Raw genomic sequence first — 25,894 nt, 5'->3', positions numbered from 1 at the left:
AGTGTTCTCTTCTATTTTCTGGAAGAATTTGTATAAGCTTGATATCCTATCTTCCTTAAATGTTTGACAGGATTCACTGGTGAAGCCCCAGGGCTTGGGATTTTCTTTGTTAGAAGGTTTTTAATTACAAATTCCATTTCCTTAATAGGTATATGGCTATTCATATTTTTATTTCTTCTTGAGTCAGTTTTATTACATTGTTTGCAAGTAATTTGTCCATTTTACCTAAGCTCTCAAATTTATTGGCATAAATGTGTTCATATTTCCTTATTATATTTTAAATGTCTATAGAATATCTCCTGATATCCCTACTTTGATTTTGTATATTGGCAATCTGAATTTTCTTTCTTTTCCCTTCTTTCTTACCAGAGATTTATCAATTTTAATAACATTTCAAAGAATCAACTTTTGGCTTTTTAATTTCTCCTAATGTTTGTCTGTTTTTTAATTTCATTTATTTCTGCTTTCATCTTTATTTCTTTCCCTCCTTTTCCTTTGGTTTTACTCTGTTTTCTCCCCTAGCTTCTTAGGTAAAAATTCTGATTTTTTATTTTCAGCCTTTTTTTTTTTTTTCTACTTTAATTTTTAAAGATATAAATTTCACTCTAAGCACTGTTTTTGCTGCATCCCACACATTTTGATATGTTGTGTTTTCATCATCTTTCACTTGAAATATTTCCCAGTTTCTCTTGTGATTTCTGCTGTGACCCATGGATTATTTAGAAGTGTGTTATTTAATTTCCAAATATTTGGGGGAATTTTCTAGATATTTTACTATTATTGATTTCTATTTAGTTTTGTTGTCTGTTGTAGCTAGAGACTGTGGTCTGTAAGATTCTAATATTTTGAAATTTATTGCAAATTATTTTTTGATCTTGCCATGTGGCTTTGCCATTTCTTTTGCAAAAGAGGTAATATACATGTTCCCACCTTTGACCTTCAACTTCTTATGTGACTGCTTTGGCCAATAGAATGAGGTGGAAGCGGTTACATGCTAGTTTCAAGCCTAGGCACAAGAGGCCTTGCATATTCCAGTTTCTTTCTGGAGGTTTTGTCATCCCTGCAAAAAGAACATGCCAGGGCTACCCTGCTGGTTCAGGGGGAGGGTGTGAAACACAAGGAGCAGAGCCTAGCCTTAATCAGCCAATGTCTAGCCAACCTCCAGATCTGTGATCAAAAATGAATAATTGTTGGTTTAAGCCACTGAGAGTTTTGAATGATTTGTTATACAAAAGCTAACTGATACAGCTACACTCCATGACTGGTGATTGAGTGGATTCTTAAGGCCTAGCCAGCTTGGTCTGTACCCATTCCAGTAGGTGCTCCTGCTCTTTTGGACTGAAGCACTACTGGCCTTTATCCTCATCCTTCCATTACTTTTCTTCACTTGGAACAATGACAATGGACATTAATTAGGGTGTCATTCTGATGAATGTGCTCATGGAGTTGTCCTGACATGACCCCCATGCAAAAAGCTCAGGCTTCCTGGGTACCGCATCTGGACAGAGAGTGTACCTGTGTTGGAGGAGGGGCATAACCAGGGTAGTGGGGCAGAAGCTGATCAGTCTCAGCTTTTTTGCAAGGATGACCCAGGGCAAGGCTGAGTAGAGTGTGCAGTTAAAAGCCTCTACTAGCATGTAGTACCTTTATATTGGCCCCTAACATTCACCCATGAATTTGGACTCCATTAACCTCAGGATGTCATTCCCTTCCTGTGTTGAAACTTGATAACCTCCAATCTGCCAAGGATGAGACTTCTGGGCCTGGCTCTGCATTCAGTTATTCTGCCTGTGTCTTTCCTGGCATTTCCAGTTTAGTAGGGAGGAAGGGGGGAAGCGGCAGCACTTTCTAGTTTTCTATCCTGTCTGAACCTGGAAGTTCCAACTCTTCTCATGTTTATGTTGGTATGTGTGTGCATGTGTATGTGAATGCAATGTGTAAATGTTTTTGTATCTATGTACACACAAGCATACATACCCATTCTCTCTCTGGGTCTCTTGATAGAGATAGATGTATATACACACATGCATGTGTATATGTATGTATATACACACAGGTATATAATAAGCACATATATGCCAAATATATACATGCACTTGTATTTATGTGTGTTATATTTATTAGCCTGCTATTGTTTTTCTCCTGGGCCAAATCTAGAGGAGGTGGACTGGTTCACTCTTAACTTTGCAGGGCCTGAGGTAAGAGTAAAAATGAAACCTTACTTACCATATGAATAAGTATTTAAAAGTGACAAATCAAGGTAATAAATGATTAAACAAATATGTTCTCTCCTCCTACCTTGATAATTATATTTTCATGATAAACTGGAAGGCCCGGCTTCAATTTAGAATGCTCGTATCCCTTAGAGTTCTGTGTCAGAAGTGGTGGTATGGGAAAAGCTGGTCCATGGCCCGTGGCCTGCTCCCCTTTCTGCCACCCCCAACTGGTGTGCACACTAGCTCATGCACTCAAGCATCATTTATACCTCCTACAAAGGGCCACCCTCGGGCACATGCTGGGCTTAGGCATGGATGTTCCAACAGCGCAGCCCACCCTTGGGAGAATGGTTAGGGGAAGAGGCCTGTGCAGGCCAGGTAGGTGGTTTCAGGGACATTTGGGCAGGGGATGCCAGAGTCCTAGATACCCAGGTTGTGGTCTAGAACGGGTTGGGGCAAGACTCCAAGTAGGTATCTCTTTAGCCCTAGAAACATGATCTTCCCCTTCAACCTGCGAGGAAGAGCATAGCCAGCAGAAGAATATGTATTGCTAACAATACTATAACGCTAGCAGTGCTTCATTGAGATATAAATCTTCCTTGATCAGGTGCATTATTCTTTCAATATGCTAGTTGCAAATATTTGCTTTAGAATTTTTGTATAGATATCCACAAGTAAGATTGGTTTATTTTCTTTTGGATGCTATGTAGTTAGGTTTTGGTATTAAGCTTATGCTAGATTTATAAAATGGATTTGGGTAACTTTCCACTTATACATTATGGGACAATTTGAATAATTTATGTAGTATTATATGTTCCTTCATAGTTAGGTTAGTTAGATCTTGCCCATAAAACAACCAGGGTCTAATGTTCTTTTTTATTTTTACTTTTTGAAGTGGTGGATTTGTGTAAAACCTTGCTAGCGTATTGTGTGGTTGTTAATGTGTTCAGACAGTTTACTTTTTCTTGAATTAATTTGGTAATTTATATTGTGCTAGAAAATCATCCATTTCATCTAGATTTTAAAATATATTGACAAAATTTTACAAGATATTTTATAATTATTTTTACTGTTTTTCCACAACTACAGTTTATCGTCTTTCTCGTTCCTGATATGTGTATTGGTCCTGCATTTTTCCTTAGTCAAACTTGATAGAGTTTTGGGCTTATCTACCATTTTTCGTTGGCATTTTGTTCGTGACTCACTACTTTTAGTATTTTTTCTTTATTAATTCCATCATATTTCTTTTAGTTTGTTTTGTTCTAATCTTTTCATTTGAGTACTTAGCTCATTGATGTTCAAATTTTCAAATGCTAATGCCAAGGCAAGAGCAGATGTAGGATGTAAATAGGAAATGAAGCCAAGGGTCAGGAGGACAGGACATGAGGTGGAGGAGAGAGATTGGGAACCACATGCAGAGGGACTTGGGGTGTTATTACAAGCAGCATAGAATGTGTGAAGTTTGGTTGTCAGGGTGACATGTTAGAAAACATTGCCATGAGGACACCCTGCCTCCGCAGGCTCTGCATCCAACTCCGTCTCCATCTTGGCCATGAGTACATCATGAGGAGCTTGCCAAATACCCAACAGAAATCCAGACCCACAATGTCTACTACATTTTTGATCCAAGACTTTTAGTTTCATAGCCCAATAAAATACAAAAAATCAACAGCGACAAACATAGGATTGCTGATTTTTATTTTGTCAAGTACGGATATTACACATATACACATACAACCATTTATTAGCACAGCAATTATACCAGGTTTTAATAGACAAAAGTAATAAGGTCAAAAATCACAGAATAACTGTTGTATTCAATTTGCAATGTGGCTTGAAGAATTTCAGCCCTAGTATCACAAAGCAGAGTATAGAAGGGTGGGTTTGAAGCTGAGTAGCAACAGCTTAATATCCAGCTTACTTGCTGAGCATGGGGGAAACTTGGGGAGCCCTACTTGCTGTAGATTTAGGTCCCCAAATTTTGTACTCTAGGAGTAAGCATGAAATGGAGTTTGAAAACCTGTCACAGGGACTATGTCTCAGCTTTGCTAACCCAGTTCTTGAAAAATAAGGTGAACCCACAGTGCCAAGCACCTGGCAGCAGCAAATGTCAGTTCTCTCAAAAAGAAGACATGGTCATGTATGTCACAAATTATTTTCACAAGCAGTTTTGTAAAGGCAGCATCCTGGACTGGACAAAACTAGCCGGGAATGCAAGGAGACAAAACAGTAAGAATGAAACCTATCAGAGGCAGAACCAATAGCACTTCATTTACTAAAATGATCAGATATAGACTTTAAAACAATGGTGATTACTTATTCAAGGGAATAAAATACAATGTCTAGAATTTTAGCAGAAAATTGAAAGCTATTTTAAAAATGGAACCAAATGAATAGCCTAGATATCAAAACCAAAATTAAGGAGTCAATGAATTGGTATAAGAGCTAATGAGACGATTAACATGTTAAAAGACAGATTGAAAGAAAGCATCCAGACTGAAACATGGAGAGGCAGAAGGAGGAAAAACAAAGAATAGAAGCTAAGAGACAAAGGGTACAGGAATATCCCATATAGTTTTTAATATTTGTATTATTGACATGGCAGGAGGCAGGAAGGAGGGAGAAAGAGAGAGAGACAGAGAAAGAGAGAGAGACAGAGAGAGAGAGGATGAGAAGGAAGCAATATTTGAAGAGATAGTGGCTGAGAACTTGCAAAACTGATGAGAGTTAAATCCACCGTATTCAGATTCCCTACAAACGTCTTGCAGAATGGATGAAAAGGATTCCAAGCATATCATAGTAAAGATGCTGAAAAAGAAAGACAAGGAAATAATTTTAAAATCAACAATAGAACAAGGATATACTACCTTCAAAGACACATAAATTAGACAGTGGACTGAGAGCTAAATGAAAAGAAAAATTGAACAATAAAAAAAAAAACTCAAGAGAAGAAAAGAAATAGAAAAAGAAAGAATATGTGGGACAAAGTAAAAACAAATAGTAAAAAGGTAAATTAAACCCTGCAATATAGGTAATGTAATAAAAACAAATGGACTAAATACTCTGATTAAAAAATCAAAGATTACTAGACTTGATTAAAAACTCAGACTAGAGGTCTTCCTAGGTGGCGCAGTGGTTGAGAATCCGCCTGCCAATGCAGGGGACATGGGTTCGATCCCTGCTCCAGGAAAATCCCACGTGCAGCTGAGCAACTAAGCCCGTGCACCACAACTATTGAGCCTGCACTTTAGAGCCTGTGAGCCACAACTGTTGAGCCCATGTGCTGTAGCTACTGAAGCCCACGTGCCTAGAGCCCGTGCTCTGCAACAAGAGAAGACACAGCAATGAGGAGCCCTCACACCACAACGAAGAGTAGCCCCTACTCACCACAACTAAAAAAAAACAAAAAACAAAAACTCAGTCTATGCTTTAGATGAGTTGTGCATAAAACATAAGGCTATGGGAAAAAAGGGAAAGATTGAAAAAAGATATAGCATGCAGATACATATCAAAGAAAGCTGGTATATATTCTAAATATGAGTCCTTTACTCATTATGTGTGTTTTATATAATAAATACAGGTCTATAATAAAATAGATTATGTATTTATATTATATATGTAGATATATTATAGATTATATATTTATATTATATATGAGTATTATATACTTAGATATATATTATAGATTATATATTTATATTGTGTGTATATATGTATATATATCATCATCAATAAGAAAAAGACAAACAAGCCAAAAGAAAAACAAGCAAGAGAGTTGAACAGGCACGTCACAAGAGCATATCCCAAATGACCAAAAAATATATGAAAAGGTGCATAATCTTAGTAGTAATGAGGAAAATGCAAAATAGAGCCACAATTTGATGCCATTATCTATCTACCATAATGGCTAAAATTAAAGAGATGGATAATATCAAGTGTTGCCAAAGATGTGGAACAATGGAATTTTTATACAGTGTGTGTGGAAGTGGAAATAGTTAGAGCCATTTTAAAAAACTGTTTGGCATTAGCTATTAAACACAAAGATATGCCTACCTTACGAACCAGCAGTTTCGCTCCCAGGTATATGCCTATATTCATTTCTTAGGGCTGCCACAACAGAGTTCCACAAAAAGGTGACACTAGAAATTTATTCCCTCGCCGTTCAGGAGCCCAGACGTCAAAAGTCAAGCTGTTGGCAAGGTCATCCTCCCTCTGGAGCCTCTAGGGGACGAGCCCTCATGCCTTTTTCCAGAGTCTGGTAGCGCTGGGCATTCCTTGACTTATGGCAGCAGGACTCCCATTTCTGACTCCATACTCACTTGGCCGTCTTCTGTGCGTGTGTGTCTGTTTGTGTCCAACTTTCCCTTTTCTTGTAACACTTCTTATATTGGATCTAGGGCCTACCCTAATCCATTCAGACCTCGTTTTAACTAACGACATCTGCAAAGACCTTATATTCCAAATAAGGTCACATTCACAGGTACCAGGGGTTAAGCTTTCAACATATCTTCTTGGGGAACAAATTCAACCCACAACAATACAATACCCAATAGAAATACGTGTACATATGTACCTTGAGACGTGCATAAGAGTATACATGAGAGCATTATTTGCCATAATCCCAAACTGGGAACATCTCTTATGTTAGCAATAAGTTATGGTGGTAGAGTCATATAATAAAATACATAATATGCAATCATTAAAATAAATAAATTATAGCTGTATACGATAGCATGTATCTCACAAACACTAAGTTGAAGAAGCTAGACACAGAAGAATACATACTGTATAAATCTAGTCACTAAAAGTTAAAAACAAAACAAAACAGGCACAGCTATATTTAACTATTTGGGAATATATGTCTAGATGGTTAAACTAAAAAGAAAGTCAGGAAAATGTTTACCCTAAAAGTCAGGATAGTGGTTGCCTTTGGAGGAAGGGAGGGAATTGCAGTTGGGAGGGGGCATGAAGGGGGCTCCTGGGTTTTGGCAGTGTTCTATTTCTTGACCTGGGTGCTGGTTACAATGTGTTATTTTGTGATAAATCATTTAATCATACAATAGTCCCCCCCCTTATCTCTGGGGGACATAGCTTCACCACAATCATCTATCAGTACATCCTTCACCTCCATTTTTATCTGTCATTGCATCCCCAGTGGATGCCTGAAACTTTGTATAGTAACAAACTCTATATACACTGTTTTTTCTGTACACATATATCTATGATAAAGTTTAATTTATGAATTAGGTACAATAAGAGATACAACAACAATAATAGTTACCACTGACCTTCTGATCATAAGTTAGAAGGAAGATCATCTGCTTTGGGTGATCCTGGATCATTGAGTCATGGTGATGTCCATTTTCATAGTTACATGCCAGGAGCAGATGATGTCGATGGTTGGGTATCCTGGGCAGGATGGAGCAGGACAGCAAGAGATGTCATCACGCTACTCCGAATGGTGTGCAATTTAAAACTTATGAATTGTTTATTTCTGGAATTTTCAAAATTTAATATTTTCAGACCATGATTGACTGCAGGTAACTGAAACCATGGAAAACAAAACTAAGGATAAGGGAGGACTACCGTTGTATACCCTTATTTTGTTTACTTTTCTGTATGTCTGTTTTATTTCTCACAGGTGTGCGCGTACACGCATTTGTTTTTTTTTTAAAGAAAGAAAAAAAGTGACTCCAGAAGGTTAGTGGATTTAAGGCCATCTGGGTTACATTTACAGCCAAATGAGCCAAACCAAAGCAAGTGCAATTAACTTTAGTTAAAACAACATATTGTTCTCTAGTCTATTTACCAACCTGGATGGGTGTGGCCCTGTCTGCAATATCTCCTGCATACAGTTTTGAAAATGTTAATTTATTCACAGTTTGTTTTTGAGAACCCATTATGTGCTGGACACTGTGATGTGCCTTTCCTCTGAGTTGTGTTTTCATGGAATTCAGAGGAAATATATACAATTTTGATTTGAATAGCTACTAGTCTCAAATTTCTGCACAGTGAGAATCTTTTCCCTCACACCACCCCCACCTTTGCCCACACTCTAGTTGGAATGATTAAAACTTGTGAAATACATGTTAAAAGATGCACATACTCAAAAAATATCATGGCCATCTGAGATCAGGGTGAGAAAGGCTGTTGAAAATCTGTGGCAGCCTGAGTTGGGGAGTTGATGTGCATGTTCTCTGAATATTTAAGTTTAGATAAAAATGCTAAATCTTATTGCTTGAAAGCTATCCAAAAACCCACAGTGCCAGCCCCACTGGTCTCTCCTTTCTTTAGGAGATGTCATCAAATCTCAATAGATGTCATCAAATAGATGTCATCAAATCTCAATAATGGAAGCTATTAACACAGCACATGAGACTAACAAGAAACCTAAGAAGACATTTATGTTTCTTAAACTTTTATTATCTTCCACACCTGACTTGAAATTCATTACATATGATGTTGCTGTCCTATTTAATTGTATATTTGGGACTAATGTAGCTGTAGCATATGCAAAAATAAATTTGCTCAGTTTTAAGTAAATCCACGTTCAGGTGGTGATGTGCCAAGATACCTATCAACTTGTCATCATAGCCCTTCTCTTTTTTGGGAAGCCATGAGCTTCAGAGGGCAGAGACCATGCTTCCTTCCCTTCCCAGTGTGTACTCGGCACCTACACAGTGTTAGACACGGAGTAAAACCTAAATACTTGATGATCTGCTGATTGAGAAAAAGAATGAGCAAATTCTTGAGAAAACACGTGTTTCCCTAGAGTGAGCAAGGATATTCCCCAAACAGTTCCATTTAAGTTGTATTTAACCACCCCCCACAGCCCCTCAAAAAATGCTCAGACTTTTGGGCTTTCATTCATTCCATCAACTAATTTTCACTGAACGCTTATGTAGACCTTAAGGATATATAGTACTTTTGATTATGAAAGCTAGGAGAAAATAAAAAAGTGGTAGGAAGTATTGGGGGACAATTTTAAATAGAGTGATCAAGGAAGGTCTCACTGAGGTGATGTCTGGGTAAAGATTTGAAAGAAGTGAGGGAGTAAGAGGTAAAGTGAGAGGATGAGGTGAGGGAGTGCACTGTGGGTTTACTGACAGAATAGCCTTTTAGGCAAAGAGAATAGATGTGCAATGGCCCTGAGGCAGATAAATCCTGGGAGAATTCAAGGAAAATCAAGGAGCCCATTGTAGCCAGAGCAAAGTGAAAAGGGGAGAACAAAAGAAGGTGAGGTCAGAGAGGTAACTGGTCCAGACTGTGTAGGGTCTTATAAGCCATTGGTTTTTACTAACAGTGAGATAAGAATCTATTGGATGATTTAGAGCAAAGGATTGACATTATGTGACTTGCTTTTTAACAGAATTACTTTGATGGCTTTATTGGAAATAGACATAAGGGTCAAAAGCAAAATCAGATGGAACCAGAGCTAGCCTATGAGAAATCCTCATCATTAGACATATACAATTGTAACAGAGGATCCAGTTTTCACAGAGGCCAAGTTGAAATAGTAGTTTTCTCCTTTCAGGAATATATTTGATGATAGAGTAGATATAACTATAATTACACAATAGATATTTTGTTTTTGATGAAAATATGTATTTGGTAATGCATGAATATGGAAAGATGTTTTGGAATGTTTAAATGAAATGAGTGAAAATTATAGACTGCTGTTTTTGAATGTTTTTGAAGGCTATCATTTGTCATCTTTAAATGTATTTTTTAAAGGACTGAGAGAATATTTAAATAAAAATCAGTGGATATGAAGCAAAAACAATAAAGATGAACAATGAAATGAATAGAAATTATTTTAATACTGAGAAGTAAATTGTGACAACAGTTTCCAGATTATACTTAAAGCAGTAATGCATTAAGACAAAGAGTTAAATTTAATCCAGTAAATTTGATAATTACTTAATGAAGAGAAGTGATTAACTAAATCCGCTGTTGATTTGGCAAAAATCATTGACATTAATGAGAAATATATAAAACTCAAAGTATACCAACAAACTAAGGTATCAACAAAAATTGACTAAAAGGTGCCGTCAATTCAAAAGTGTTTATGTTCAATTATGGAACAGAAAAGGGTGAAATGTTCTGAAATCTTATAGCTCATAGAGAGGTTTTCCCAAATTTGAAAACAAACATAAAAATGTATATAACATTATCATTAGCAAGTTGTGAAGCTGGAAAAAAACAAAAGTTGTGAAACTGAAAGAAACTTTCCTAAAATATCAACATTAAAGCTCTATTTTTCATCAACTATTCAGGAGGAAAGACCCAACTGTCTTTTTCTTTTACATACAGAAAATGAAGAGTTGATCAAAGAATATGTATCCCAGAATGATAGGATAAAGTACTATAAAGATGTGTCAGGCACTTAATTCATCAAAATATTATATTATATTTCTGGATTTTGTGATGTTCATGTTGCCTTTAAAAAATTTGGATCTAGTTGTGATTTTTTCCCTCATTCTTGTTAAATAAATTAAACAAGGGAGGTCATTAAACTGAATTAGCTCTAATGAGGTGGCAACCTATGTAGCAAACCAAAATCCAAGCCTTAAATGCCTCAAGGTTACAAAATTGAAATCTAAGAACAACCAATCACAAAGAGCCAACGAGGCTTTATGCTACAGGCAATCAAATAATTTCTTTCTTTCTTTTTTTTTTTTTTTTTTTTTTTTTGCTTCAGATCCCCCACATATGGATTGACTCTGATCAATAGATCCATTTGGGCATGTTAAGATCTACAAAACAATTGGGTGTCCATGAAGATATAGCGAGACAGGTATTCGAATTTGGAGTTTAGGGTAGGGGTTCAAGTTGGAGAAATAAATCTGTGAGTTATGGTATGTTGTCCATATTCCATTTTTTTCTCCCACACCACCAAGCAATTAACTTAATTTTCCATGGATGCTGACCAGGTATCCCGCAAATTAAATTCCGACACTATCTACCTAGAGAGTGTCAGATTCCACAGGTAAAGGCTCAGTCCCACAAGACTGCAAAAATATGTAAATATATTTTTATATATTATATATGTAAATTTATAATTTTTGTATATACAAATTTATATATTTTTATATAAATATGTATGTATATATATCTCAGTTACAGGCAGAAGTTAAAGGCAGCCTATAGAGAAGGCTTGAGGGTTTGGGGGACATTGCTTATTATGACCATGATTTCCAGAGAGTTGATGGTTTTAGAAGTTGGGGAGAGTTATGAGATGGGGTCGGAACATACAGAACATTTTGAGGATTAAATCTTGGGGATGAGGGACAAACTGGGGGACCCAGACATCTTGCAGTGACTAATGAAAATGTAGGTAAAGAACATACAGGTAGATGGTTGAGTTGAAGTTGTGAATGTTGAGGGGGAAGAGAGAGATGAAGACCTCGTCAGGGAAAATTTTGAGCTCTGGTACATCTTTAAAACTCCTCTTGGAGGTGTGGAAGCCCACACTCATAAAGTGATGGATTAAAGGATCATTTGTCCATTGAGCATGTAAGGGCTCTGTTTTGACCCCAAAGATGGAGGTGTGGAGAATGTGAAGGTTTCCAATGTCAGCATAAAAACAGCCCTGTGAAGACTGCCAGAGATGCCTCAAAGGTCCTACTGTATGATATCACTTATATATGGAATTTTAAAAAAATACAACAAACTAGTGAATATAATAAAAAAGAAGCAAACTCACAGATACAGAGAAAGAACTAGTCATTACCAGTGGGGAGAAGGAATTGGGAGGGGCGTTATAGGGTAGGGTATTAAGAGACGTAAACTATTAGGTATAAAATAAGCTACAAGGATGTATTGTGCAACACAGGGAATATAGGAAATATTTTATAATAACTATAAATAGAGTGTAACTTTTAAAAATTTTGACTATATTATACACGTGACATATAATATTATACATCAACTAAATTTTGATTAAAAAAACACAAACCCTAGGAAAAGAGAAAAGTCCTACTAAGCTTTTAATGTGAGCCTGATACACAGGTATTTAAGTATTTGTTAAATGAGTGAATAACATTCAAATTAGAATAACTTCTTGGGTAGACCCTTGCCAGTCTTCCACACAATTAAAAGAATAACAAAACAAAGAGTCTGCCGTAAGAGCAAATTCCAGCCCTGGAATGAAGAAAATCCTTACAAATCCTAAAATTTCAGTTTTATGAGTCTGATAATTTAAAAATTCAGACTTGTAGAACATAGGACAAGTGATTATAGAAAAGGAAGGAAAGAAGGAAGTAAAGAAACAACTTTTTCAGTGGTGGTGGGAGAGAGTGAGGAAAGGGTATGATCAGTATTCAACATCAATTTGATGAAAGAGCCAGCACTGGGGAAAGGGTGTGGAGTGTAACATGCATTTCCTCTAAGTTACACCACTGCCAGGGGCAAAGTTGGGGAACGGGCACCTAAAAGCTACAATGAAAGAAAATTAGTTATCTCACTTTTCTTCATTAGCCTCCCTATATGAGGTCACCCAGCACTGCCTAGGTCTCTCCTTGCAATGGCTGCCAGGAACAAGTCCCTGGGATGTGGGTCTCTGCCCTGGGAGAGCCACTGAGTGTCTCTGGTTTCTGGTTCTAGGCTTGTTCCAGGACATAGCCCTGCAGCAGCTTCTAGAAGAATTCATATTCTGCTTCCCAGTTAAAGTATAGACCCCTCAAGGCCACACTCCAAAGTAACAGATTAAAGGGACCTTAAGGCGTTTTTAGTCTATTTCCCCATCTGATGCAGAGGTCCTTTAGAAAATGGCATTGTACCTCAAAGTGACATACACGTTTACCACCCCAGAGGCAGCCCATTCCATTTTGGTCCTTTTCAAGGAACAGAATGTTCAGGCTCGTTGAACTGAAATCCCCATAGCTTTTTTAACAACTTTTCTGCCAAGACTTGTGTAATTAGTTTAATAAGATCAGTGGCTGCCAGTTACAGGCCATCAGATGTCTCTCTGGTGACCAGAATTCAAAGTCTCTCTTATGGAAACACTTGATTTAACCCTGTTTCAGTCTTGGTAATCAATTTCTTTTTCTATATGCATTATGTATAAATGTTCTTCCATTACATTATTAATTAATTCTTTTTTGTATCCAATCCAAAAATTATAGAATGCCTACTATGTGTGGGTCACAGGAGTTTTAGTTACATTGGTAAGTGAATCAGTTAAGGTCCCACTCTCCAGGACTTTATTGGATAGAAGGAGATAGAGCCAGAAACCAGCTTACAATTCCAAAGTGAAACTTGAGAAAGAAAAATAGAGCTGAAGGAATCAGGTTCCCTGACTTCAAACTATACTACAAAGCTACAGTAATCAAGACAGTATGGTACTGGCACAGGGATGTCCCTGGTGGCGCAGTGGTTAAGAATCTGCCTGCCAATGCTGGGGAACATGGGTTCAATCCCTGGTCCACAAAGATCCCACATGCTGCAGAGCAACTAAGCCTGTGTGCCACAACTACTGAGCCCATGTGCTACAACTACTGAAGCCTGCACACCTAGAGCCTGTGCCCCATGACAAGAGAAGCTACCACAATGAAAAGCCCATGCACCATAATGAAGTGTAGCCCCTGCTCACTGCAACTAGAGAAAGCCCGCGTGTAGCAACAAGCACCCAACACAGCCAATAATTAATTAATTAATTAAAAAGTATGGTACTGGTACAGAAACAGAAATGTAGATCAATGGTACAGAATAGAAAGTCCAGAGATAAACTCAAGAACTTATGGTCACCTAATCTACGACAAAGGAGGCAAGAATATACAATGGAGAAAAGACCATCTCTTCAATAAGTGGTGCTGGGAAAACTGGACAGCTACATGTAAGAGAATGAAATTAGAACACTCCCTAACACCATACACAAAAATAAACTCAAAATGGATTAAAGACCTAAATGTAAGACCGGACACTATAAAACTTTTAGAGGAAAACAGGAAAAACACTCTGATGTAAACCACAGCAAGGTCTTTTTTTTCTATTAATTAACTAATTAATTAATTACTTTTATTTGTTGGCTGCATTGGGTCTTCATTGCTGCACGCAGGCTTTCTGTAGTTGCAGAGAGTGGGGGCTACTCTTCATTACAGTGCACGGGCTTCTCATTGCAGTGGCTTCTCTTGTCGTAGAGCACGGGCTCTAGGCACACAGGCTTCAGTAGTTGTGGCTCACAGGCTCTGGAGTGGAGGCTCAATAGTTATGGCACACAGGCTTAGTTGCTCCATGGCATGTGGGATCTTCCTGGAGCAGGGATCGAACCCATGTCCCCTGCATTGGCAGGCAGATTCTTAACCACTGGGCCACAAGGGAAGCCCCAGCAAGATTTTTTTTAACCCACCTCCTAGAGTAATGAAAATAAAACCAAAAATGAACAAATGGAACCTCATTAAACTGAAAAACTTTTGCACAGCAAACAAAATCATAAACAAGATGAAAAGACAACCCTCAGAATGGGAGAAAATATTTGCAAACAAAGCAACAAAGGATTAATCTTCAAAATATACAAACAGCTCATACAATTCAATATCAAAAAAACCCCACAACAACCCAATCAAAAAATGGGCAGAAGACCTAAATAGACATCCCTCCAAAGACATACAGATGGCCAAGAGGCACATGAAAAGATGCTCAACATCACTAATTATTTGAGAAATGCAAATCAAATCTACAATGAGGTATCATCCTATATCAGTCAGAATGACCATTATCAAAAAATCTACAAACAGGCAGTGCAAGTGGCGGTCCCCTGGATCTGTCTCTTGCTTCAACAGTGTTTGGACAGAACAGACCCAGGGACACCCCTTACTCTACCCTCCAACCTTTTTTCCAGTCGCAACCTTCGGAATCAGCCACTCAGCTATCCTTGGTTACTGGGAGAAGCCAACACCATTTTTTGAGCTTACCTCTTTATTACCAATCAACCATGAGCTTTTCTTCAGAATTATTCCACTGAGGTGGAGGCTGCTATCCACTGCCTGGCCAGCGTGCACCTGTGTACCTTCTACACCTTTCTCTCTCTGGGCTTCTATTTCCACTGCAACAATGTGGTTCTGGACCATGTGGGCCACTTTTTCCATAGATTGTCTGAGGAGAAGTACAAGGGCACTGAGTGTCTCTTGAAAATGCAAAACCAGCATGGTGATTGTATCCTCTTCCAGGACATGCAGAAGCCACGGCAAGATTAGTAGGGTAGAACCCAGGACACTGTGGAGGCCGCCATTCTCATGGAGAAGAACCTGAACCTGAAGCTGAACTAGGCCCTGTTGGATCTGCAGCCCCCAGGTTCTGCCCACAAAGATCTCCACCTCTGTGACTTTCCGGAGAGCCACTGCCTTAGATGAGCAGATGAAACTCATTAAGAAGATGGGTGACCACCTGACCAACCTCCACAGACTGGCTGGTCCCCAGGCTGGGCTGGGCGAATATCTCTTTGAAAGGCTCACCCTCAAGCATGACTAGGAGCCTCCAGAGCCCAGTAGCCTTTGAGGAGCCCCTCTGGTATCAGGGCTTCTCCCTGAAGCCCCTCTCTGTAGCCGCTAGGCAGCTTTTAAACTACCCTGGAGCCTTCTCCCAAGCCTTGGACCAAATGGAAACAATAAAGCTTTTTGCAGAAAAAAAAAATCTACACACAATAAATGCTGGAGAGGGAACCCTCTTGCACTGTTGTTGGGAATGTTAAGTCTATACAGCCACTGTGGAGACAGTATGGAGGTTCCTTTAAAAACAAAAAATAGAGCTACCATATGACCCAGCAATCCCACTACTGGGTATATACCCTGAGAAGACCATAATTCAAAAACACACATGTACCCCAATGTTCACTGCAGCACTATTTACAATAGCCAGGACATGGAAGCAACCTAAATGTCCATCGATAGATGAATGAAGACGATGTGGTACATATATACAATGGAATATTACTCAGGTATAAAAAGGAGCGAAATTGGGTCATTTGTAGAGATGTGGATGGACCTAGAGTCTGTCATACAGAATGAAGTTAGTCAGAAAGAGAAAAACAAATATCATATAATAATGCATGTATGTGGAATCTAGAAAAATGGTACAGATGAACCTATTTCCAGGGCAGGAATAGAGACTCAGACATAGAGAATGGACATGTGGGCACAGGGGAGAAGGAGAGGGTGGACCGAACCGGGAGATTACGACTGACATATATGGACTACCATGTGTAAAACAGATAGGTAGTGGGAACCTGCTATAAAGCACAGGAAGCTCAGGCTGGTGCTCTGTGAAGACCTAGATGGGTGGAATGGAGGGGGTGGGAGGGAGGTCCAAGAGGGAGGGGATATGTGTATATATATAGCTGATTTACTTCATTGTACAGCAGAAACTAACACAACACTGTAAAGCAATTATACTCCCCCCCACTGCCCCCACCCCAGCCAAAAAAAAGCGAGTCAAGCACTGTATTACAGAAGTTATTAGAGTTCATAAGAGTTTATAGATGAGCCACCTAATCTCATGCGAATTATAATACCAGAAATCAACTTGCTGTGTTTTTTAGGTACCTGCTAGACCTGAATGTAAATTCCACTCACCTTAGATAAATTTGGGTAGTTTCCATGTTTTTATCAGTCATTCATTTACAGACCATCCCCAGTGGTGGAGCATATAGATAGGGCAAACTCAGTATTGAGCAGCCATGGAGGGGATCAGTGGCTGGTGGGGTGGAGGAGTAGGAAAGTGGGCCTCGGCCTTGGGTAAGTTTTACAGCAGTCAAATTCCAGACTCACTGGTCTTTCTCTAGTGGGAATAGTTACTTCTCACAGTGACATAAATTCCTGGACTTCTGCTGATAAAACAGAAACACTACTTATTGATCACTGATTATTCAGTGGAAGAGCAAGTTCAGAAACAGTAAGCATAAGTATTTCAAAAAATGTACACAATGATTCATCAGTTTCCCTTTATTTATTTATTTTTTTATTGTGCACAGATCTGGTAATCCTAGGTGAAGATCGTAGGAATCAGGAGGAAGATGTGTTCTTAGGACTCTGTTACATATTTCAAGACAAAAGTGATTACTAAACATATTTCTCAGACATCAAACCACATAAGTTAAGAGCCTCATTTCACTGATAGCATTCTTAGCCTCAGGCCATCTTCATAATTTTTACATTTTCTTTAATTTAATGAAAACTGCCCTGATTTAAAAAAACAAGATTTCCATAATTATGCTCTCAATATGGCTGAGGGAAGAGGAGGGGTCTAAGTACAGACATTTCCCATAGGGAAAAACGTGGACTAGACTTTAATCGCATCTCGTCACCCTCTTGTCTGTGATCTCCAGTAGGTTCCTGCTCCACTCCATGAATGGGGGTGAAAAGAGGCCCCATGTCATGGTGTGAGTGTCAGCCAGTCATTCATCTGCTCAGCAAATATTTACTGAGCACCTACTCTGAGGTTCCAAGTCCTCAGGACCGTTCTAGGCTCTTGGGATACATCAGTGAAGAAGACATACAAAGATTCCTGCTTTGTGGAATGTACATGGTGCAGGGGATGATGGTAAATAATGAACATAATTAATAATTATATAGAAGATGATAAATGCTAGAACAAATGAAAATACAACAGGGCAAAAGGGATGTGGGAGTGCACCATGGGGCCATGCAGTTCCCAGTGTTAAATAGGGTGGTATAGGTAGGCCGTGTTGAGAAGGTGAGACTTAAGCCAAGACTTGAAGAAGGTAAAGGAATTACCTAAGGGAATGGCTAGGAGAAAACCCTCACAGGCAGATGGAACAGCCAGTGCAAATGTTCCAAAGTGGAAAGTTTCCTGGCACATTTGAGGGTAAGGGAGGGCAGTATATCTAGAAAAGAGTAAAAAAAAGAAAAAAGAAAAGGATTTGGGAGGAGTGGGGGTCTGGGGTATCAGAGAACTGTGTTAAGACCTTGTAGGGCGGGGGGGAGTAGCGGGAGGGAGGGGATATGCAGATATATGTATAAATACAGCTGATTGACTTTGGTGTACCTCAAAAACTGGCACAAAAGTGTAAAGCAATTATATTCCAATAAAGAGCTTAAAAAAAAAAAGACCTTGTAGGTTGTTATAAGGACTTAGGTTTTCACTCTGAGCAAAGTGGAGAACAACTGCAGGATTTTGAATACGAATTTTGAGCATAGGAGATTTCCTATCTACTGTGTTGAAAGTAGATTTTTAGGAAGCAAGGGAAACTGGGCTGGAGGCAGTAAAAGGGATGAGAGATGATGGTGACCCAGGAATAACAGGAAGTGAGAAGTGGTGGAATTCTAGATGAATTCTGGAGGCAGGGCAAGCTTGATTTCCCGATGGATGGGATAGGGAACGTGTGTTTGTGGAGGAGATCTCAGTTTGGATATGTTTAATCTGAAATGTCTGTTAGACGTCAAAGTAGAGATGTCAAGAGGCAGTTGGATATGACTCTGGAGGTTGTGAAGGGAGTCTGGAATAGAGATATAAATTTGAGAGTCATCAGAAACCCACTAAAATATGTAGCAAATTAATTATTGACAATAATTTGTATTTTAAAATTTAAAATTTAAAAATTTTTAACTTTCAATTTTTTTTTTTTACAGTAGGTCCTTGTTGGTTATCTATTTTAAATACAGCAGTGTGTACATGTCAGTCCCGAACTCTCAGTCTATCCCTCTCCCCCACCCTTCCCCCTAGTAACAAGTTTGTTCTCTAAGTCTGTGAGTCTGTTTTTGTTTTATAAATAAATTCATTTGTATCATTTTTTTAGAGTTTGCATATAAGTGATATCATATATTTGTATTTCTCTGTCTGACTTACTTCACTTAGTATGATAATCTCCAGGTCCATCCATGTTGCTGCAAATGGCATTATTTCATTCCTTTTAATGGCTGAGTGATATTCCATTGTATATCTGTACCACATCTTCTTTATCCATTTATCTGTCGATGGACATTTAGGTTGCTTCCATGTCTTGGCTATTGTAAACAGTGTTGCAATGAATATTGTGGTGCATGTATCCTTTTGAACCATGTTTTTCTCTGGATATGTACTTAGGAGCAGGGTTGCTGGATCATATGGTAGCTCTATTTTTAGTTTTTTTAAGGAACCTCCATACTGTTCTCCATAGTGGCTGAACCAATTTACATTCCCACCAATAGTATAGAAGGGTTCCCTTTTCTCCACACCATCAGTATTTTGTTGTCATTAGATTTTTCCCTTTGTATCCCCACTCCCATGAAAGAAAAATAAGGGGAAGCCAGGCTTTTTCTTCCTTTTCTTTCAAGGGGAGTTTATTTGACAATGCAAAGCATCCAATACATGAAGGAAAACCCCTTTCTTTGCCTTTGTCTTCAAAAGCTTAGAGTTTCTGAAAAGGGCCTCCTAGGGAGGTGTGCATAGTGGGCAGGTAGTTTGAGTAAATTTCATCCTCCTTGTCACAGTTCAGGAAACCCAAGGCTTCCTCAGTTAGCGTACGGCATTCTTCTAAACTCAGGGATTAATTCAGGGGTGGCCCAATCTGCCAGAAGCCTAAGACATTTGCTAAGGATTCTAAGATGTCCATGCAGACTCTCTCTTAGACAGTATGGTGTATGTTTGTTGGACCTGGAACTGATACAGCCATTTTACCCCAAGAGAGAAGTAAGCTTAAGGACTAAGATGCCATATGGAAAAGGGCATACTAAAAAGATAGCAGAAATGGGGCATATTCATTATCTATTGCTATGTAACAAAATTTCCCAAAGTTAAATAGTTTAAAACTACAAACAGTTATTAGTTCATCCTGTCTTGTTGGATGAAGAATTTGGAAATGGCTAAACTGGATGGTCCTGGTTCTTAGGGTCTTTCATGATGTTGCAGTCGAGATGTCAGATAGGGCTGCACTCATCTGAAGGATTGTCTGGGGCTGGAGGAGCTGTTCTAAGATGGCCCTTTCACATAGATGGCAGGTTTGTGATGGCTGTAGGTAGAACCCTCTCCATAGGGCTGCCTAAATGTCCTCACATAGTAGCTGACTTCTCCCAAAGTAAGTGACCCAAGAGAGAACAAGAAGGAAATGGCAGTGCCTTTTGTGGTCTAGTCTCAAAAGTCACACACCATAACTTTTGCCACATTCTATTCATTAGAATCAAGCCACTGAGTCCAGCCCACACTCAACAGGAGGGGAATTAGACTTCATTTTTTTCAAAAGACAAGCATCAAAGAATTTGTAGATGTTATTTTAAAACCACCCCACATAGTGCTAGAGCTCTTCTATAACCACACCTGAAGCCTTTCCTACAAGTAAGTGAACCAATAACTTTCCTTTAGTTTTAAAGCCAATTTTAAAGCCAATTTGAGTTGAGTTTTTTGGTTTTGTTTTTGTTTTTTATTTGGCTGCACTGGGTCTTTCGTTCTGGCATGCAGGATCTTCATTGCCACATGCGGGATCTCTAGTTGCAGCATGTGGGATCTAGTCCTGACCAGGGATTGAACCTGGGCCCCCTGCATTGGGAGTGTGGAGTCTTAATCACTGGACCACCAGAGAAATCCCTTGAATTGAGGGGATTTTTTTGGTAATAATTGTATTAAGATCTATGAATTGAGTTCTTTAATACTTGTAGCTGAAAGCGTTCTAATTGAAGTAGCTGATCTAGGAGAGGATAAAAATTTCAAAGCTGGGAAGCAGATTGTTTCTTGTGAGGTGATAGGTTCTCAAAGAGAAAAGGGGAAATAGCAGCTCCTAGGGAGCCTGGATCTTCTACACGGGGGCTTCCAACATCCACAAAGATCCATGGGCCCAACCCTGGCATGGTCCTAATCATGACTCTTATTTTATATATTCTGATGCTTCAACATCTGCGGCTCTGCTCACTCAGCAGGGACTGCCCCTCCCGTGGTGAGTAAGTTCCTAGAGATAGTGAACAACTCAACCACGAGAGCACTTTTCAAATACGAACCAATCAATCTAGAGCCCACACACCAACCACCCACTTTATGGTGCTCTTGCTCTCTGGACCACTACTCACCTGTGCTAATTTCTCTAGGGCCAGGTCTCAGACAACTAGTGACAGCCTCTATGCTCCAGACCCTGCTGAAATTATTCAAACTAGCCAATCCTAAACCTGCTTGCCATGCCTCACCTGTTGCTTCCCTAGGAAACCATAATGAAAGCTCTTGCACACAGTCGTCCCCTCTCCCTTTGCCTCCTGACCAAACTTGCTATTTCCTTGTGTGGCCCCTGCATGGCATGGGTGCTCTTTCTCTTGCGAACTGTGAGTAACAAAGTATCTTTTCTTTTCTTTTTTAAGAACTTTGAGATACAGTTAACATACAATAAACTGCATATATTTAGAGTGTACAATTTGGTATCCCAATCTCCCAATTTATTTCCCCCCAACCCTCCCCGCTTTCCCCACTTGGTGTCCTTATGTTTGTTCTCTACATCTGTGTCTCTATTTCCACCTTGCAAACTGGTTGATTTGTACCATTTTTCTATGTTCCGCATATATGTGTTAATATACAATATTTGTTTTTCTCTTTCTGACTCACTTCACTCCATATGACAGTCTCCAGGTCCATCCATATCTCTACAAATGTCCCAGTTTCATTGCTTTTTACAGCTGAGTAATATTCCATTGTATATATGTACCACATCTTTTTTACCCATTCATCTGTTGATGGACATTTAGGTTGCTTCCATGTCCTGGCTATTGTCAATAGTGCTGCAATGAACATTGGAGTGTATGTGTCTTTTTGAATGATGGTGTACTCTGGGTACAAAGTATCTTTTCAATGGCAATTGTCTCCTGACCTTTTGACCTTGCTGTACCTCAAATTTTCTATTAACCCTATTTCTGTATTTTAAATCAGGGACATGATCCACAGAACTTCCCACCTTCAAGGAACCATGTGGATGCAGACAAGGCGTAAATCCACTGTGACCAGCATTGTGCCTCTCATGTTCTGGACTATGTAAGACCCTAAGGGAAAGCAGGGGGCAGGGACTGGCTAGTTGAGTAGAATCAGATTTAATATAATTTTAAGAAAATGTTAGGAAAATAGATAACATGATGCTTCTTTACCTGAGTGCATTGATTACAAATTAAAGCCTGCTACATATAAACGTTGTTTTTTGAAGAATCTGTGATAATCCTAATAAGCAGTTATAACTATTCATTTGTTGGTTTTAATCTTCAAAGTAATTTGCAAAGGTTTATTTTTAAAAATCTCCAGCCCCTACCATCTCCCCCATTTGACCTCATGACACATTTAAACACTGAGATGTGTGAAAGCATTTGGTAACAATTTTTGTTACACAGATGGTGCACGCCTCACCTCATCTACAAAATTTGCCAAGTACTTTGAGTCTTATTTCAAAAATATTGTACAATTATTTTTGTAAATTTAATCATGAGTTCACTTCATTGGGCGTTTTGATTTGACCTTTCTGCCAACCTAATGATTTTTCTTAAAATTGAATCTCAACCATCTCTAGTAGGTGAAAGGCTTTCATTTATTTATTTGGATCTATTTATTTCTTCCTAGAATGGGAGGTGAGTCTCCAACTTAGAAACTTTTTTCAACAAGCTTTCCCTGAGACTGATATACCCCTCACTCACCCTCAGGTTCCAAATTCTCTGTATCTCTGTGTTAAATTCTTTCATTTTCCTACAAATGTCAGAGGAAAGCATTGTAGGAAGGTACTCTTAAGCTAAACCATTCCTTTTGGCTCCTTGAGAAAAGCAGCTTCTATATTTTATCACCTCTCTAGCCAGTCTAATGACTAAAGTTAATTATTGAGCCTCTGCTATTTTGGGGAATCAGAGATGCTTAAGATACTGACCTTGTCATTAAGAACTTGAAAAGAAGATTAACCAATTAGCAAACCAATAATTACAAAAGTGTATACAAAAATACTACCTAGATACATAGAGGTGATGGAGACTTAATATGGTATAGGGTAGTGTTTCAGTTGTCTATGGCTACAAGCCACCCCAAAATTTAGTGGCTTAAAACAACAACTTGTGATTTCTCATAATTCTATAATGTAGCTTGGCTTAGCTGGGAAACTGTCCTGCTTTGTGTGTTGTCTGCTTGGGCAGAGAGTCCATGATGGTTTCTTCACTTGCATGTCTGCTTATTCATCTGGGATGACTGGGTACTGGCCTAGTATCTCTCACTCTCCACATGGCATCTCTATCTGGCTTGCTTGGACTTTCTCATAGCATGGCTGTCTCAGGGCAGTAAGACTTTTTTCAGCTGATAGCTTCTAAGAGAAAGGACGTGAAAGCTGCTAGTTCTCTTAAGGCCTGGGTTTGGAAGCCCTAGAATGTCACTTTCATTGCATTCTATTGCTAAAACAGGTCATAAGTTCAGACCAGATTCAATGGGAGGAAACAAAGCTCATTTCATAATGAGTGAAGCGCCATGTATGTACATGAAGGGAAGGCATTTATGGCAGGCATCTTTGGAGATTACCAAGGAGGACAGGTCAGGAAAAGCATTGTAAAGAAGTGATTGAATTGGCCAAGGAAAAATTATCCAAGCATAAACTCATTCTTTTGGCCCCTATGAATAAGGATTTTCCATCTTCACCAACTCTAACCACTCCCCACCCCACTGCCCAGAGAATCAAGCATGATTCACACCGGGCATGAAGATAAGCCCTGGAGAATAACATTTGAAATGTGATAAAGAATCCGTTGTCCATACTACACCTTTCTTTTGATTAACTTGACCCATAATTTTCCTCTCCATGTTCCTTGCATTTCTTTTTTCCCCTTGTGACATACCCCAGTCAATACCAAACTTGTCAATAACCTGGAGAAGAGGTATGTCTCACTGAAGGAAAGTAGTGCTGAAAGAAGGGTTCCTGTGGGCTCAGGGAGAATGATGAACACTTGGCCTCTTTCGGTCCCAGCTGGAGAGGAAACTGGAGAGAATACAGCACCAATGGTGCTTCAACAAGCACCATTTTATTGTCTCCCAATTTATATGAGGGACAACAAGCGGTGCTTGTTGAAGGAGCCAGACTGGGAGTTGGGCGGAAAGTGATGTGGCCATGGCTGGTGAGGCCTGCCAGCTCTGTGGGGCCAGGAATTTCCTGCTGCCTTTATGCGAATGTGGACTCTGGAAACCTGGCTACGTCTGTTCCTATGGGACTAGCAGCTCATTTCTGTAGCCTCAAAAACTCTTGCATTTGGGGAATTACCTCTTTACTGTTCTCTCTTTGGATTTAGTGAAGTTTCCTTGGCATTTCCATATTTCTCAGCTGTGCTAAATGAAGCTATGGGTAGAGATTTGAGCCCATTCCTGGGCCAGAACTATAAAGCTGTACTTCTCCCCTCCACCCCATTCTCACGGTCTGCATGGTGGTAGTGGGAGGAAAAGCAGAGGGAGTGCTTTCAAGTGGGAGATCAGAGACTCTGGTGGGGGCTCTTTGGCCAGCTACCTTTACTTGCCAGTTTCCTTCTCCTCTTCTCAAAATGGGAGGTTCTATGTTTTACTTTTATTTCATTACAGGAGACTGTTGCTAAGTTCCAGGTAGAGGTGGAGGGTCTGAACTAAGCTAGTATATTGGGGAGAAGTGGCCAGGCATGTCTGCCCATACTTACCCTCCATCTCGCGCGTGCGCGCGCGCACACACACACACACACACACACACACACACACACACACACACGGACACCCCTGCCTGGCCAGTGCAGCTCAGTTTCTGCTTTGTGTGCACAACAGCTTGTTTTCCCATCCTGCCCGATCCCTACGCTTTTTCAGGGCACTGACAGCTTTGCCTGGGAGCTGCCGTCTTTCATTACCACCATCTAAAACAGCCACTCAGGGAGTCGAGGGAGGGAGGGAATACAGGGATGTGTGTATAAAAACAGATGATTGAACTTGGTATACCCCCCCCAAAAAAAGTAATAAATGAAAAAAAATAAAATTAAAAAAAATAAAACAGCCACTCAAGTCAGATGGGGGGCGTGTCTGGGAACACATTGCAACTTCAGAATCCAGATGCCACCACATCCAGTCTAAAGACAAATGGGATGACAGTTTGTTGCCTCTAATGAAACAGAGGTTAACTTGGAAATTAACAGCATGAACTATGAGCCCCTCAGGACCCCTCCCTGTCAGGGGTCTGAGCGGGGCAGGACATCACTGTTGCCCTTGGAATAGGTTGTTCAGAGAGGAGACAGGACCAAGCTGACTCTCCATATCTAGGGGGTCCAAATGTTTTTCATTTTTGTGTTTGCGTTTTCCCCAGATGTGTTTTGAGAACTAAACATCTCTGAGAAATTTTGATATCAACCCCGGTGGAAAAATAGAGGAAAAAAGAATCACCATAACCTTAAGAGGTTGAAATTACTATCACGCTCATTTTACAGAGGCATGGGGCGATGCAGACGCTGGTCCATGTTGACAAGCCAACAGTGGCGGAGATTTGAATCCCAAACTCTCTGACACTGGATGGCCTGAGGCCTCATCCCTCCCTGATTAGAAGCCATGAGCTCTCAGCAGCTCTAGGCCTGGCCTTTCCACTGCTCTGCCCCAGGCTGCTTTCTCAGGGCTGGCCGGCTCCCCACTCTCTCCAGTTTCTTTCCCTAACGCCAAACCTCAGCAACTTGGCTGCTTTTCTCTTCTCTGGAGCTTCCATCACTGCCTCCCCCAGGTCTTCTCTCCCTAGTCTCAGAGGCACAGTGGGCTGCAGTGTA

At 39.6% G+C, this 25,894-nt stretch overlaps 1 pseudogene; it reads left to right on the top strand.

Moving 5' to 3' along the window:
- Positions 1 to 15,686, top strand: part of LOC130860749 (ferritin light chain-like) — a 40,034-nt pseudogene extending 24,348 nt beyond the window's left edge.
- The last annotated feature ends 10,208 nt before the right edge of the window (positions 15,687 to 25,894 follow it).

The sequence above is a fragment of the Hippopotamus amphibius genome, chromosome 9 (genome assembly GCF_030028045.1).
Source record: "Hippopotamus amphibius kiboko isolate mHipAmp2 chromosome 9, mHipAmp2.hap2, whole genome shotgun sequence".
Taxonomy (NCBI): Eukaryota; Metazoa; Chordata; class Mammalia; order Artiodactyla; family Hippopotamidae; genus Hippopotamus; species Hippopotamus amphibius.
This window is presented reverse-complemented; position numbering and strand designations above follow the sequence as displayed.